Raw genomic sequence first — 10,389 nt, 5'->3', positions numbered from 1 at the left:
GCTCCACTTGTGCCCCTCCAATTGGAAGAAATAAATAAATAAAATGGCCACAGGAGAAACAGTCCAGAAACTACGGCTGCCTTGCATTTTGCTCAATCTCAGAAAACTTGCTCCCCTGATAAAAAAATTTCTTTTGGGTTCCATTGCATATCAACGTGAGATCTAATGAACAGAGTCCTGGACCACATTAAAAACAAACAAACAAAAAAAGACTTAAAAAAAAAAAAACTCACCCCATTTTCATGTTCTCTCTCTCTTTTTGAACTCACTTTCCACGTGACCACTTCTTCCCATGTCTGCATTCACCACAGCCTAGAGGACATAAGATACATGAATACCACAACACTAAGTCCCCTACCTCAAGATTCTCTGCCTGAAATCTAAAGGGGAAACTTGAAAATAAACCATCATCCAGGCTGGAGGACACCAGTCAGGTGTCTCGAAGAAGCTTCCTCTCTCTCTCCTTGTGACAGACTCATTTTTGAAGGTCACTTTAGAAAAGTAGGTGATGCTAGCGATTTTCATTCAACTTTAAAAGTCACTTCATACTATGGTTTCAATGGTTGTGCCCTGAAAACCCATTGTTGGAAAGTTAATCCAAAATTATGTGTGAACGGGAACTGAAGTACTTCTGGGAGGTCATTGGCTCAGAGAACTCTGCCCTCATGCACAGGCACTGATCAGTCCACTCAGGAATTTATAGGTTTTGTGGGGACTGACTTTGCTATAAAAGCCACGTATCTCCAAGAAGCTTCCTCTGTCTGTCCTGTGCTGGTCCTCTTCCACATTATGATTTAGCAAGAAGACCCCCACCAACAGCTCAGTGGACACTGAGGACCTATTCTTAGATTTCCCATCTCCACTACCATGAGGACAAGAAATGTCCATTTCTTACAAAATACTCAGCTTCAGGTATTTTTGTTATGGCAACAGAACCTAGACCAAGACACATCACCATGTGCACATTGGCTCTCTGGAAGACATACACATTGACACGTTGGATTCCCAACTTCTTGTGCCCTAAAAAGAGTAAAAAACAAAGGGAACCCTGTCATTTCTCTCACCTGGTCCGAGCACTCACAAACTACAGAGGGAGGAAGACTGAGTGCAGTTCAACTCAGAACAGACTGAATGAGCAGGGCCCCCTTGAACGTTCCCTCAGAGAGAGGGGAGGCCCAGGGGAGGATGGCACTCAGGCCTTGGTCAGAGTTCAGATGGAGAACAACAGGAGACAGGAGCTGGAAGCTGCTGCACTGGCACCACAATTTCCAGCTGGTCCTGGGCAACACGGCAAAGCCTGTCTCGGGCAGAATCGCGACAGAAACCAAGCCATTGGGAACCAAAAGCCACAAATACTGAAAAAGAAAAAGCAGCCTTGGGAGCTGCTTCCTCAGAACTGGGCAAGGGCCAGGGCGGCCATGTCGCCTGGTGCCTTTGTCTGGGTGGCGTTTTTTGAGACAGCCAGGGCGGGAGAGGCGCGCTCAGGCCCAGGGCTGGTGGCCATAGCTGGAGCTCTACCGCCACCGTGCGGAACCAGTTTCAAGACGCCCTGCGCCACTCCAGCCTCCTTCCCAGGAGGCCTCGCTGTGGGGGAGGATCCACGTCTCAAGGAGCGAGTTCCAGGCGGCTTGGGCTGCCCTCTGGGCCTCCGGGCCTTCTCCCGGGGTCCTGAGGGAGACCTGGGCTCTGGCGCGCTCTCAGCAAAGAAGCTGGAGCGCCAGGGACCCCAGGGGACTAGCAGTGGGCAGGAGCTGGTGTCACAGGAAGTCGTGGGGCGGGGCTTGGATTCGGAGCTGTGTGGACTGGAGCGGAGGGACCCACTAAGAAATTGCAATGCAGGGAGGTCGCCCAGGGTTAAGGCTCCCAGTGCAGGGAGGAGCTGAATTCCCTGAAGCAGGGGCTGGGGGCAGTTGTTTTGGCAGGGCGACAACCAGAGGCAAGACAGCTGTCTCTTGCTTAGCTACTGATGTCCAGGGCTGATGTGTCCCAAGCAGAGAGGAGATTCTGTGCTGCAGGCAGAAGGTAGTGCCCCCAGAGCTGTGCATGTAGCCACAGCTGTGCATGGCCACCATGTCTATGCTTATCATGGGCTGCGGTGGCTCTCCTTCTCCCTGATCAGAGAAGTACCCGGCAGCAACCTGCATAGGTCCCCTTGGCCTGATGGACTCCTCTATGGTAGAGATGAGCAACCCGCCCGCCAAGCGCCAAAGACCCAGACACTGGCAGGACAGGCCACAGTCCTTGAACCGACCTCTAGGGCCAGTTCCCAGGTCTCCCTCAGGGCCCTAGGAGAAGGCAAGGAGGCCCAGATCTGAGCCTAAGGATCCTCCAAATCCCTGCTTGCCAATCTGACCAACAGCTAGGCCTCCTGGGAAGGAGATTTGAATGGAGCTGGGTATCCTGAAACAGTTTCCGCACGATGGCAGTAGAGCTGCAGACATGGCCACCAGCCCTCTTCCTGAGAGCTCTTCTCCCGCCCTTCCTGTCTGAAAAAACACCACAAAGAAAAAAAAGGCTTACAGAATCACGTCATCAAGAAATAGTTTTTTTCCCCTCGAAAGTATTTATTTATGCATTTTTGCTGTACTACTGAGCAACAAACCCCATACCACCCTACCCCTGAAATTTTAATTTTTTCTCGGGAAACAGGCTCTTCCTAACTTGCTTAGGCAGAAGGGCCTCACTCATTGCTGAGTCTGCCTACTAGCTTGCAGTCCTCCTGCCTTGGCCTCTCATATTGCTGGGATCATAGGTATGGTCCAGAAAGCCCTAAAATTTAGTGAATTAAAAGAGTGATGTTTGAGGAGGAGTCCAAAAGGAGCATGTGCTAAAACAAAGAAAAGCATCAGCAGGAAACCTTCCAGATGACCCATTAACCTTTTGGATTCTTTCTATGTATATTGTTAAATCTATACCTACATTGGTGTAGAATTAATCTCACTTGAGGGGAAAAAAATCCATAATAAATTTGAATTAATGCTCCTAACATAATTTAGAGCAGACTGCTATTTAACGCAGCATCGAGGAGCTGAGGAACATGAACTCTCATGAATGTTATCCTTCCTAAAACTCTGTTTTATACATTTGAAGCCTAAAGGAGAAAGGTGAAATTCCTCCTCAATAGGATCACAGCTATGAACTCCTGACCTGGTGTCTTAGTGGTTTTGATGGAAACCACAGCATCCAACAAACATTGAAATGACAGCATGACCTATCTCCGAAAGGGCAGTGTGTGTCCCCTGGAATTCCTGGGTTGAAACCTGAATCCCTGAATCACAGGTTGATGGTATTTGGAGGGCCTGTGGGAGGTGAGTGGCTCATGAGGACCCTGCCTTCATGCAGAGATCAGGCCATTCAGGGATTAATAGGTGTGCTCAGGAGTGACTTTGCTATCAGAGTCAAAGCTCTTCAGCGGGACTGCTCTGTCTGGCCTCATGATAGCCTTTCCTATATTATGATGTAGCCCAAAGACTCTCACCAATGGGCATGCACATCCCCAGGCCATGTTCGTGGACATTCCTGTCTCCAGAACCAAGAGCCAAACAAATTTTATTCCTTTTTTGGCTTTGGTATTGGGCATTGAACCCACGAATGCTCAACCACAGAGCAGCATGCCCAATCCTTTTCTTAAACTTCTAATGAGTTTTTATTTTGGGACAGGATCTTTTAAGGTAACTAATTGTCTCGATATGTGGTAGCAAAACTTTGCAATTTGCGTTCCTCCTGTCTTAGCCATACTGGCCACCAGGACACGGGCATGCACCAGGACAACTGGCAAAATTTTATTTTTTACAAAATAGTAACCCTCCAGGATTCTTATAGCATGGAAAAAAAAAAGGCCTAGGATGCATGACTGATCTACCTCTCAACTCTGAAGGACACATATATGACTATATATTTTTTCAAAGTCATCACATGTGTTAGAAAAAGAGTCAAAGACACTTTGTAATTTATCTGGTCTTGTGTTAGCTCTGTGAACCGCTGGGAAAGTAAAGAGAAGCAAAGTAAATAATAAGGGAGTGGAGAAGGTACCATGGGGCAAATTAAATTCCCAAGAACCAGAGTAATGATGCCAGGGTGAGGATTCATGCCTCCACTTAATTCCAAATTAAAAACAAAAGCAGAAGAAAGGCCTGGGAGGCTGAAGCAAAACACCAACAGATGGAGGTCCTCCTGGTCAACCTACCTCAAAAGTTCACAACTTAAACCTGGTGCAGTAATGCAGACCTGTAATCCCAGAGGCTGGGGAGGCTGAGACAGGAGAATCCCAACTTCAAAGCCAGCCTCAGCAACTGCAAGGCACTAAGCAACTCAGTGAGACCCTGTTGCTAAATTAAACAATACAAAATAGGGCTGGGGATGTCGCTCAGTAGTCCGGTGCTCCTGAGATCAATCCCTGGTATGCCTCCCCCCTACAAAATAATAATAGGAAAAAAATTTTTTTAAACTGAGATTATGGCTCAGTGGCAGAGTGCTTGCCTCGTACGTGTGAGGCACTGGATTCGATCCTCAGCACCACATAAAAATAAATAAAAAAATAAAATGATGGTATTGTTTCCATCTACAACTAAAAAAAAATTTTTTTTAAATTATTAACAATGAAACAATGCAAAAGAAAAAGGCACCAGTGAGAATGTACTCCAACAATGGTAGCAAAACCCAAGGTGAATGTTCCCTGGTCTCTGGCTGGCACTTGTACAGAAAAGAAGAGCAGGAGAAGAGCACTCAGGATCCAGGCTGGTGGCCTTGGCTGGAGCACTCCCACCATCCTGAGGGAACAGGTAGCAAACACTGTGCTCCACTGAAGCCTCCTTCCCAGGAGACCTAGCTGTTGGGGAGGATCTGGCTTTTGTGGAGCAAGCTGCAAGAGGCTCGGGCTGCCATCTGGGCAGGACGGGCCACAATCCTTGAACCGACTCTGTCTCCCTCAGGGCCCTAGGAGAAGGCAAGGAGGCCCAGATCTGAGCCCAAGGATCTTCCAACTCCCTGCCTGCCGGATCGGACCAACAGCTCGGCCTCCTGGGAAGGAGGCTTGAATGAATGGGCCTCATGGCCTTCTCCCAGGGCCCTGAGGGAGACCTGGGCACTGGTGCTCTGTCAGCAAAGCACCTGGGGAGCAAAAGAAAGAAGAAAGAGAGAACCCTGGAGAGCCAGGGTTCCCCAGGGGACCAGTAACACTCTTGGGGGCAGGGCCTTGGTAGGAATCTGTGAGGACTGGACCAGAGAAACCCCGTCAAAGGCCAATGTAGGTTACTGAGGGCACTTGCCTCGTGTTTCTCCATTGGAGCAAGACACAGAGTGCCCTTTTGTGACATCAGTTTAATAGCGCATGGATCCTGCCTCGAAGCTGTGTGAGAACAGCAGGACAGGCCAGTTTTTTGGGCACCATTGGAGGCAAAGCTGGTGTCTCTCACGGATCTGCTTCTGCAAGACTCTGCCTTTGTGCTTTGGTCCTGCATGGCCCCCAACGAGGAGGTTGCTAAGCCCAGCTGGAACTTCCGCCCAATAGACCTACTATTGGCCCTGCCTCCTATACCTGCTAAGATATTCATGCAGAACTTAATCATGGGGTGGGACTCTATGAAAATTTTTCTTTCACCAGACTTGACTCCAGGCCCATTGTGTGTGCCTCTCCAATTTAAAAGAAAAAAAAAAAATTGTCAGAAGAAGACACACTCACTCCAGAAAGTGTGGCTGACCTGCATTTTCCTCAGTCTCGGGAAATGCGCTCCCCTGCTTAAATTTTCCTTTTGAGTTCTATTGGATACTAACGTGAGATCTAACATTCACAGTCCTGGGTTCCATGGCAGGACCACATTGAACAAACAATAACCAAAAAGTCAAAAAGGGCCTACCCTTGGGCTGGGGATGTGGCTCAAGCAGTGGCGCGCTCGCCTGGCATGCGTGCGGCCCGGGTTCGATCCTCAGCACCACATACAAACAGAGATGTTGTGTCCGCCGAAAACTAAAAAATAAATATTAAAATTCTCTTTCTCGGGGCTGGGGATGTGGCTCAAGCGGTAGCGCGCCCACCTGGCATGCGTGCGGCCCGGGTTCGATCCTCAGCACCACATACCAACAAAGATGTGTCCGCCGAGAACTAAAAAATAAAAATTAAAAATTCTCTCTCTCTCTCTCTCTCTCTCTCTCTCCTCTCACTCTCTCTTTAAAAAAAAAAAAATTCTCTTTCTCTCTCTCTCTCTCTCTTTTAAAAGAAAAAAAAGAAAAGGGCCTACCCTATTTCATCTCTTTCTTTGTGAACTCACTTTCCACGTGACCACCTCTTCCCATGTCTGCGCTTCACTCAGCCTTCTTCTCTGGTGGTTCTTCATGGTATCCCATTGTCTTGGGCTCTTGGATGCCAAAGCTCAGGTATGCTTGCCTACGAAGGAGTAGAAAATGTTTACACCAAGGACAGGGGGAAGAGGGAATGTAGGCAGCAGGACACTCGGTTGTGTGCCTGACTCACTTCCGTCCCAGATGTAGACCCAGGCACCACGCCTGGTGGGACCAGTGGGAGGCCTACAGTAGAAGCAGCTCTCCCAGGAGGATCCAGATGGATCAAGACTGAATGCAGTATGATCCCTCCTTGCAGGTGTGTGACAACAGCAGGACGGGGCATACTGAGGCACCTGTAGGCTCAGTCCTGCTGTCCCTAATGCTCCACATTCTACAATAGGACTCTGCATTCATGGTGCTTTGCTCTGACCTGGCCTTAGACCAATAATAGGCCTGGAGGCCTAGATTGGTAATGGGGCCTCAGGCACCCCAGGGTCCTGTCTTGGTCAGCTCCTAGGCCTTTCATGCAGGATGGGCTCAGGGGCTGGGGCTTCTTCAAAGGACTTCCTCAGGATGGTAGTATTGCCCCACAAGAGAGAACCAGCCTTCCTTTCTGTTGCTCTGCTTCTACCACTCCAATTTGAAAAATAAAAAAAGGAGAGAAAGAATATCAAGCCAGTCATTTCCAGAAACTATGGCTCCTTGCATTTGGCTCAATTTGATGTAACATGCTTCACCATTAGAAGTTTGGTTTTCATTTCTAGTGGATGCCAAACTGAGAAGGAATAGGTAAGACCCTGGCTCTTATCTCCAGGAAGGAAAGAAAGGGAGGCAGGCTGGAAGAGAGAGCAAAGCCAGGCAAATTTGCCACGCTGGCCTCCAACATGGGACTCACCCAGGAGCTCAGCTTTCAGTACCTGGTGCCTTTCATTATTCATCAGAAACCACACCGGGGCCTGAATTTCCTCTTCTTTCCTCAGAACTCTTGTCCTGGTAGAACTTCATTTTCCACAGGATTTCGTCCATTCAGGTCTTATTTTACACAGTGTCACTGGGTCGGGAGATCCCAGAGCATCACATTATCTCCTTGGGGATCAACTCTTTGGCTGAAAACAGACAACCGTGGAAGCTGCTGAAGCTGGAGGAGATCTTCTCTAGCCAACAACGCACCAACCCAAGTGGTCAGTGGCCTGGACGTGCTCCAAGACCAGCAGGGATTCCAGCATTCCTTCTGCCCTAGTCTTAGGAACTGAATGTGAGGCCATAATTCCTCATGTGCCATCAGAAGAGGGCATGATACATCATTTTCTACTAATTAAACATGAGAACCGCACATGTTCCCATGGCGTGAATACAGTTCCCCTATTTTCTGGGACTCTATGGGGACCCTAGGTTGTAGTTAATTTCGTAGATTTTATTGTAGATTATATATATATTGCTACACACAGATGAAGAACATGCCTTTACATTATTTGTTTATGTATTTATGAAGTGCTATCCCTAATGCTCCATGTTCTACACTAGTACTCTGCATTTATAGTGCTTTGCTCTGGCCCAAGCTTCACTTAAGCTAGGCCAGCCATCTGCCACTGAGTTTTAGCCCCAGACACTCCATTTTATATTTCATCACATGATTTGTGACATCCTCTATTAGTAGATTCAGGAATGATGCCTGCCAGGGAGTCAGAAAACAGGTATGTGCCCATGAGAAAAAAAGCTCCATCCCCATACTTTTCATCAACATTTTGTCTCTCACATAAAATCAATCTCTACGGAATTTTAATGCATGGGTATACCCTTGTTGCGATTAGAGCAGATTTGCATTCACCACAGCTGACAGGACATAAGGTACATGAATATCACCACCACCGAGTCTCCCACCTCAAATTTCCCAGCCTGAAATCTATAGGGGAATGTTGAAAACAAACCCTCATCAATGGGGATTTAAAAAGGAGGCTCCCCTAGCGCTTTTGTTTCAACTTGAAAAGTTTCTTCATGGTATGGTTTCAGTGGCTGTGTCCTGGAAATCCTCTGTTGGAAACTCAATTCCCGAAATTATATCTTACTGGGACTTGAAGGAATACCGGGAGGTGATTGGCTCATGAGGACTCTGCCTTCATGCAGAGTCGGGTTCAGTCTACTCATAGATTTACAGGTTTTCTTGGGAGTGACTTTGCTATAAAGGCCAGGTGCTACCAGGAAGCTTCCTGTCTCTCCTTGTGATGACCTCCTCCAGGGTATTACTTAGCAAGAAGACCCTCACAAAAGCTCAGTAGACCCCGACACCCTGTCATTTCTCTCACCTGGTCGGAGCACTCACAAACTACAGAGGGAGGAAGACTGAGTGCAGTTCAACTCAGAACAGACTGAATGAGCAGGGCCCCCTTGAAGGTTCCCTCAGAGAGAGGGGAGGCCCAGGGGAGGATGGCACTCAGGCCTTGGTCAGAGTTCAGATGGAGAACAACAGGAGACAGGAGCTGGAAGCTGCTGCACTGGCACCACAATTTCCAGCTGGTCCTGGGCAACACGGCAAAGCCTGTCTCGGGCAGAATCGCGACAGAAACCAAGCCATTGGGAACCAAAAGCCACAAATACTGAAAAAGAAAAAGCAGCCTTGGGAGCTGCTTCCTCAGAACTGGGCAAGGGCCAGGGCGGCCATGTCGCCTGGTGCCTTTGTCTGGGTGGCGTTTTTTGAGACAGCCAGGGCGGGAGAGGCGCGCTCAGGCCCAGGGCTGGTGGCCATAGCTGGAGCTCTACCGCCACCGTGCGGAACCAGTTTCAAGACGCCCTGCGCCACTCCAGCCTCCTTCCCAGGAGGCCTCGCTGTGGGGGAGGATCCACGTCTCAAGGAGCGAGTTCCAGGCGGCTTGGGCTGCCCTCTGGGCCTCCGGGCCTTCTCCCGGGGTCCTGAGGGAGACCTGGGCTCTGGCGCGCTCTCAGCAAAGAAGCTGGAGCGCCAGGGACCCCAGGGGACTAGCAGTGGGCAGGAGCTGGTGTCACAGGAAGTCGTGGGGCGGGGCTTGGATTCGGAGCTGTGTGGACTGGAGCGGAGGGACCCACTAAGGAATTGCAATGCAGGGAGGTCGCCCTGGCCCTAGGTGCCCAGCGCGAGGAGGGGCTGAATTCCCGGAAGCCTCGGCCAGGGGCAGCTCTTTTGGGAAAACAGGAACCTGAGCCGGGGTGGCTGGTTTCGGCATTGCTACTGTCACCGAAGGTCACCAGATCTGGAGAGATTTTGTGCTGCAGGCAGTAAATGGCGCCACCAGAGGTGGCCATGGAGCCTCTGCTGTGCCTGGCCATGGCGACTGGGCTCATGGTGGGCTGCAGTGTCCTGTAGGTGACTGCTTGTCACCTACAGATGGGTCATGTCTTTTGTCTTTGGTAACTAGGACATGAAACTTGCAAAGGATTCAGAAAGCAGCCATGTTCTGACTGAGAGAAAACCACCATCATCAGACATCATGTGAAACACCCATAATGTTTTGCTTACTCAACTCCAATTTTCCTCAAAAATTCTGGGTGCTAGAATGTTTCCAGATAATTGCAACTATTTTCTCTTATTCTGCTAGCTGCCTCTACACATTTTTGGTCAGCCCCTTTGAGGCAAAAGGAGATGACTTCCTGAGCATCCATCTGTCTTTTATTTCTGCTTTCAGCATTGTTTTCAAGAAACCACTCCCAAATCCAAGGATGGGAAGACTTACGCCTATATGTCCCTCTAAACTTGCATAGGTTTGGCTTCTATAATAATAGCATTGATACATTTTAAGCCAATTTTTTACAGAGGCTCCACCAAATAACAGGTTTCCAAACTTAGGTTTGAGTTGATCCTCCTGGGTCTTCTATTGCTTGTGTCTCTAGCACATTGGCTGCACCAGAAGAACTTCCAATTCTCTGCCTTCTCTTCTGACCACCCTAACCCTTAGACAATCGGCCTGCCTGTGACTTACTGCACACACACATCTGATGCGGCCCTGTGCCACCTAGAACTGTCCTGCCTTTCTGTTCCACCTAGGGGCTGAAGGGATCTGAGCACAACACCATGGTGACTTCACGAAAGGCATTGCTACCTCTTGCACCAAGGAACCTGAACAAGAAAGAAGTATCCAC

This window comes from Urocitellus parryii, chromosome X, assembly GCF_045843805.1.
Source record: "Urocitellus parryii isolate mUroPar1 chromosome X, mUroPar1.hap1, whole genome shotgun sequence".
NCBI lineage: Eukaryota > Metazoa > Chordata > Mammalia > Rodentia > Sciuridae > Urocitellus > Urocitellus parryii.
This window is presented reverse-complemented; position numbering follows the sequence as displayed.